General features: G+C 36.6%; 1 long non-coding RNA gene across 1 annotated transcript; it reads left to right on the top strand.

The window, feature by feature from the left end:
- The first annotated feature begins 2,031 nt into the window (after positions 1-2,031).
- On the top strand, positions 2,032-5,807 carry LOC129145500 (uncharacterized). The gene is made up of 3 exons (XR_008551162.1): positions 2,032-2,182; positions 2,333-2,498; positions 5,649-5,807. It is a non-coding gene; the product is annotated as an uncharacterized LOC129145500 (long non-coding RNA).
- Positions 5,808-6,658: the final 851 nt, after the last annotated feature.

Genomic DNA, 6,658 nt, shown 5'->3' with positions numbered 1-6,658 from the left:
AACAGTGCTAGATCAATTGTATATTCAGTGACACACAGAAGGAAAAAAAAAAAAACAGAAAAGAAATGAACCTTGACCTTAATCTCATCCCTTCTACAGAAATAATTCAAACAATATCACAGCCCAAAATGTAAAGTATAAAATGATGAGGTTTTTTGAAAATAACAAAGGGCATCTCAGAATCTACAGTTAGGCAAAAAGTTCTTAGATTTGACATCAAAAACATGATACATAAAAGAAAAAACTGATAAATTGGACTTCATCAAAAATTTTAAATAATGCTTTTCCAATTATCTTATTAAGAGAATGAAAAGACAAGATACAATGTATGGAAACAACATATTCAATGAAGAACCAGTAACTAGAATATATAAAGAACTCTTAACAGTATTTATAAAAACAAGAATGCAATTAGAATAATGGACAAAAGACATTTCATTAAAGCAGATGTATAGATGGCAAACAAGCACATGAAAAGATTTTCAGCATCATTAGCTATTAGAAAAATGCCCACACAAAGCCACAATGAGATCATTTCACATCTATCAGAATGACTAAAATTTTACATAATGACAACACCAAAGGCTGACAGGGATGTGGAAAAACTGGATCACTCGTGTATTGCTGATGAGAATGTATAATTGGTGCATCCAATCTGGAAAAGTTTAGTACTTTCCTACAAAAGCTAAAGATGCAACCACCATATAACACAGATACTGCATTCCTGGTATTTATCCCAGAGAAATGAAAACTTATGGTCACACAAAAATCTGCATGAATATTTACAACATCTTTGTTATATGCCAACCTATACATATGCAATGGTTGAATGGTTAAACTGTGGTGAGGCATCCATGCCAGGGAACAGTACTCAATAGTAGAAAACAAACTACTGATGCATCTTCAGATAACTAGTTGAGTGCATGAGTGAATCCCAAAAGGCTGCATATGATTTTGTTTATATAATATTCAAGAAATGACAATTATATAGAAATGAAGATTAGCGGTTGCAGGAGTTAAGGAATGGGTAGAACAGGGGACCAGTGGAGTCCATGCGGTGATGGACTTTCTGTATTTTGACTGGATCAGTGTTAATACTCTGGCTTTTATATTATGCTACAGTTTTGGAAAATGCTATCACTGAGGAAAATTGGATAAAGGGTATAATAGATCTCTTTTCAATATTTGCTGCAGGGGCATGCAAATCTACATTTATCTGCCACCCAAAAAAGGTAATTTCTTTAAAATTATATGAACAGCATGGACTTGAGATCTAACTCTTTAATGTTCATCCATGTACCCTAGCAAGTCACTTCAGCTCCCTGGGCTTTAGTTGTTCCTAAATTTGGAACAAAATGGCAAAAGTTAGCTCAAAGTTCACTTGCTCTTGATGCCATATATAAATGTGGACAGTGAAAGCAAGATTAAGGAAGTATGCACACTGGGCAGTAACACTGGTCTTGACTACCTCGCATGGCTGTTTTGAAAACCAAATGAGATAGAATGTGTGGATGCGTCTGGAAATTGCAAAGCATCTTAACAATATTGGTCATTATTCTATTCTTTCTAGGTAAAGGGGGTAGAGAATCTGGAAACATCCTGAAGGATATAAAATCAATTAAATAATTGAATTAAATTCCTTTAATTACTCTATGGGAAGAACACCTGATAGGACTTCAATGCCTCCTCTTCACTCTCCTACTTCCTGCTACTGCTTTTACCATCTACGGCTGCCTGAGGATGGACTGATATCCACACAGACAAATGCTGTGAGGCTTGGGGGTGTACCCATCCTCACAGAAGGAAGGAAGACTAGTATTACACATAAGCAACAACCTCCCAAATGTTAACCACATCTGTCAGCTCCCATTTTAAGACATCATCCATCTTGTTCCATTCAAGAAAATATTTTCTGAAAAAACCTTTCTTATAGGTTAGGGGTGAAACAGAGGTTGGAATTATGCGATAAGAACTAGGAAGTCTCTGACTTACCATTGTGATGGGCTCTAGAACAGCCAACAAAGTGTTCTATTCAAGGTCAACCACAAAGTCAGGTAGAAAGGGAGATTAGGAAATAAAAGGAGGTACGAAAGACAAAGGTAGTTTAGCACAGCAGTCTGGAGAATTATAGGCTCTTTCTGAGATCAGACATGTGGGGAAAAGCACAGTCCAACACTACCAGGTAAGAAATTAATTTCCCACCCATCATAAAAACACAGCAACAGCTGCTTAGAGGTACATTTATAAGCCCTTAATTTCACAGATATGCAGGAGACAGCAGGCCCAATCTGTCAGAGAGAGAAAGTGGAGGGTTTTGTTTTGTTTCTTCTAGGGCACCTGAAGTAAAAGAGGAAAGAGGTCTTAGAACACTCAAGGGCCAGATGGAAAAGGCCACTTACCTTTATTGAAGATGTGAGACCTTCCAAGGGCCTTAACACCTCTACGCAATCAAGGACAGGGCCTCACACAAAAAGGAAAGAACCGGGGCAAGCTAATAGGTAATTACATGTGAGACAAATGCCTTTGTCTCAACTGGCATGGACATTAATTATTCAAATAATTCCACAGTTCCTTACTTATTGACACTTACAAGTAAAGACATGGCTGGTTTTGTAGGTTTTCAGAACTTCTGAAATGTTAAAGAAGCACCTTACAAAAAAGAAATGGATCACTTTTCTAGGAATAATTTAGGATTTGACAGTAAAGAGTATGTCCTAGCAAATGGCCTATTCCAGGATGTAAAAGAGAATTCCAAAAGCCTTGAAGAGATACTTCAACTCAGAGAGAAAAAAAAATGTTTTCTTCTACATAGATTATTCTTTTTTTCCAGTTTTACTGAGATACATATAACATTATATAAGTTTAAGATGTACAACTGATGATTTGGTACAATCACAGACAATTTTTTTTTAAGATTTATTTATTCATGCATACAAGAGCTGGGGTATAGGCAGGCCAGAGTTGCAGGGATGGGGTAAGATGATTCACCAGAGACAGAGTGGGGAGCAGAAGAAGCAGACTGACTATAATACACTGCAAGGGGAGCAGCAAGCGAGACAGGAGAGGTCTGTTGTGTCTGGGTAGCTCCCACCAGGGATCGAATTCATTCCGCAGTGGCTGCCATGAAACCTTCCCCATGCACTATCACTGAATGTTATTTAAGGGGGTTGGACTTTCATCTTAACCTGTGTGTAAAGAACCATTCTTCCCTCTCCCACCCCTTGGCTGGTATCAGAGGAGTTGCTATAGACACAAAGAACTTAACCAATCAGCCAGTGATTGGTTTACAAACCCCCCATTGGGGCTTGTAAAAATTGACAAGTCATTCCAAAATTCATATGGAAATAAGAGGACCTAGAAAACAAAAAATGTTTTTTAACAACGTAGTTGGTGCAATCATTTACTTCCTGATTTTAATATTTAAAACAAATTTTCAGTAATTAAGACACTGTGATATTGAGGTAAAGATAGATACCTAATGGAACATAACAGAGAAGACAAGAATAGGCATATACATACATAGACAAAGGTTTTTAAACAAAGATTCAAAGATTATTCAACAAATATTGCTGGGAAAATAAGATATACATATACAAATAAAAAATTAATTTCTAATCATATCCTGCCTCCCTTTAACTCAAAAACATTGGATCACAGAGCAAATGGAGAATTATAAAATGTGTAAAATATAGGAGAAAATCTTTATTTCCTCAAGTTAATCAATTATTTTAAAATATGACACAAAGCATGATCTATAAATGAAAAAGAGCACCTTTTTCAATGCCTACATATGTGTACACATAACTGCCAATATTTCATATTCGATTTGGTCAGTTTTCTAACTTTTTATGAACCTGATATTCTCCTGAATTTTAAGCACTGATTCTACATATGTTGCCTTATTTTTTTTTTCCTTCCACCAAACTACTGTGCCTGTACCCCATCTGCCTCCCTCCCTCATCCACTTCATCCTTTCTCCTATCCCCTCTGGTAATCACTAATTTTGTACACTTTATATATTGCAAAATAATTACAACTGGGTTAGTTCTCATCTTTATGTGATGAGAACACCCAAAATCCGTTCTCTTGCAACATTCAAGTACATAATAACATTCAAGTACATAATGCAGTATTGTTAACCACGGTCACCATACTAGACAGTCAATTCCAAAGCTTATCCTATAACCAGAAACTTGTATGCTTTGATCAGTATCTCCCATGTCCCTCACTTTCTAGTTCCTGGCAACCACAAATGTATCTGTTCCCATAACTTCAACTTTTTAAAATGAAATATATTTCTTAACTAATTTTCATTCCATTCCAGTTCACATATCTGGGCCTCCCCAATGTAGCAGCAGTTGAGCACCGGGCTGCAAAGCTCCGATTCATGTATCACTTGTACTGCCCTAGAAATATGAGACCAAAAAAATTTCTGTCTATGTCTAAATATATGTTTATAACTAAGAACAAACCAAAGAGCCCTATATATAGTATATAGATAACAGCCTATAGATTTCAATTTATTAAAGATAGCTCAGAGATTACATATATATTTTTCCCATAGAATATTTGAAAAGGGAATTTTCCTCTTGGTTCCAAGTCTATTCATTCAATAAGTTTACATGGAGCCCTGTTATATGGTCAGCAGTGTGCTGACAAAGGTTTACAAAGATGACTATGATATACAGCCAAATACAGAAGAGAGGAGCACTTTTAATTACAAAATCATGAGATGTTTTGGGATGGTGGTAAGCACAAGAAAAATTAACTAAAAAGAAGTAATGATTAAACTCCCTGGCTGATATACAAGGTACAGTGGGAAGATGAAATGATGGTGGAAAGATAGGAAGGGAATTGACAGTCAGTGGCCACTCCTTAGTAATGACATATAACTGGTTTGAAACAGGAGGGGAAATTTTACAAGCATGAGCTAGGTGAATGATTTCTTCTCGCTGAACAAATTTCCAAACAATGATTATAGTTATTTCCCTGGTATTCCCTGGATATTTTTGATTTATGTCCCCCAAATTAAAGAGCAACATTAGATTGGCTTCTTCCATGGAACTTGCTTTATTTAGTCTGAAGAGAGTTATGATAAATTTTTCACTGTAATTCTCCCCTCTAGCTTTTTATAACATAGTATTTATCTAAAAATAATTGCAAGAAGAGATGTAATCATCTTGACTCAGGTCACGAGACCCCATATTTCCTGGCCATGTATCTCTTTCCTTTAAACTTGGTACCAACCACAAGTATCAGTAATCATGAACAAACATCTATGGAGATGGCGGTTGAGTGTATTCCTGTAAGACATAAACTTGACTTCATATTTCTGGTCTAACACATGATTTGAGCTGTTTACAACCTTTTGTGGTATTTCTCAAGAGAACTGAAATAGGAAACCAAAGTTTGATTTTAGAGCAAGCAGCATTGGGCCATCTACAATGGGGATTTCATATAAGAAATCAGAGAAATCTTTCTAAAGCCAGAAGCCTATTTAAGTTTAGCATGAGGCAAGAGTAAAATCAGAGCCACTGGCTAGAAGCCCCAAGTACACAATTTTCTCCTTTATTCATGTTTTCTGAGACACGCCCATGCACTGATGAACACTTGTATTCTGCATTTTGCATTTTGCTTTGTTTGTGCAGACCTAGAGAGATTTGTGGACACTGGGATAAATTATGTAAGATGTGACTATTCTTTACTGCTCAGGATGATGAGCACTTGGACATCCAGAAAAATTTTCAGAAAATGAGCAGTGGCAGCAGATCGTGTGATGAACTCTGGGAACAAAAATTAATTGTAATCTGAAATGGCTTGGACATTCGTTATTCCTAATGGAGCTGGGCCCTCATTTGGGTTTGGAGGTTGCTGTGATGTATGAACCTCAGGCAGAAAATTCCTCAAACCTTTGTTACAAAGTGAATTCACGAGCTGAAGTTGAGGTATGAGACACCCATCATCCTAAATTTGAGAGATATTGTTTTCCTGGTTCTTGTTTCCATATTTACAATGTATTGGAAAAGAGGCCTGAAAATTAACCTTTTGATCAATACATGAAGCCACCAGAAATTGTGGTTTAGATAAGGTTACAAGAATTTCAAAGTCCTTCCTCTAAATTCACAAAGTCAGACACAAAAATGTCTCACAAAGATAACTGAAGGGCTTTTACTTTAAGGAACAGAATAGGAGCAACAGATCTCATATTTCATTGGATAAAGCCATTCAAAATCGAGCATTTTATCTGGGGTCACTGCAGATGCATAATGAACCAATTAGAAGATGTTCTGTCTTGGTTACATGATAAAAGTCTAGGTGATCCTCGGATGTTAACATTTCATGAATCGGGGCTTCTATCTCAGAATAATATATTTAAATCAACCAACACAAAAAGTTTCAGTTTGCTGGCAAATAACACTATTTTTTGTACTTCCTTCCTAATAACTATCCCAGGCATATCACATTTTATTTCCTTCATTTGGATCTCATTTTTGGCCTCATGCCCATTGGGACTGGTATGTCCAAGGACATTTGGGAATGTATCAAGTGCAGGTGTGACCACCTGTACTTTTATACATCTGCATTTGGGTGAGAAGGGATTCCCAACATCTGCCCCCAGGATTGAGGCCTTGCTCAACAGAGGTCACCTACCTCTCAT

Source organism: Talpa occidentalis, unplaced genomic scaffold (assembly GCF_014898055.3).
Source record: "Talpa occidentalis isolate TD23 unplaced genomic scaffold, MPIMG_talOcc4v2.1 talOcc4.12, whole genome shotgun sequence".
NCBI classification, from domain to species: domain Eukaryota; kingdom Metazoa; phylum Chordata; class Mammalia; order Eulipotyphla; family Talpidae; genus Talpa; species Talpa occidentalis.
Note: the sequence above shows the minus strand (reverse complement) of the source record. Positions and strands in the feature narration are given on the sequence as shown.